This window comes from Myotis brandtii, unplaced genomic scaffold (genome assembly GCF_000412655.1).
Source record: "Myotis brandtii unplaced genomic scaffold, ASM41265v1 scaffold952, whole genome shotgun sequence".
In the NCBI taxonomy this organism is placed as follows: Eukaryota; Metazoa; Chordata; class Mammalia; order Chiroptera; family Vespertilionidae; genus Myotis; species Myotis brandtii.
Window position 1 is genome coordinate 707,325 of NW_005371930.1, and position 253 is coordinate 707,577.

Here is a 253-nt window from a genome sequence, read left to right on the forward strand (position 1 = left end):
CGGTGTTTGTCCCTGTGCCACTCCTGAGGCTGCCAGAGATTAAAATACCAGCGATAACGGTACCGAGGCGAGCGGACACCGCGAACACGCAAGAGCAGGCCGTGCCTTTAATGCCTCCTGGAACGTTCGCTCAAACGGCTGGAAACGGCTGCTGTGCAAAACGTTCCTTCCCATTGTGATCTCGAACGCTGTGGGTCTTAGGAAGAAATGGGCTCGGCTTCCACATTTCCCCTGCAGTTTCTGGAAGGACTGA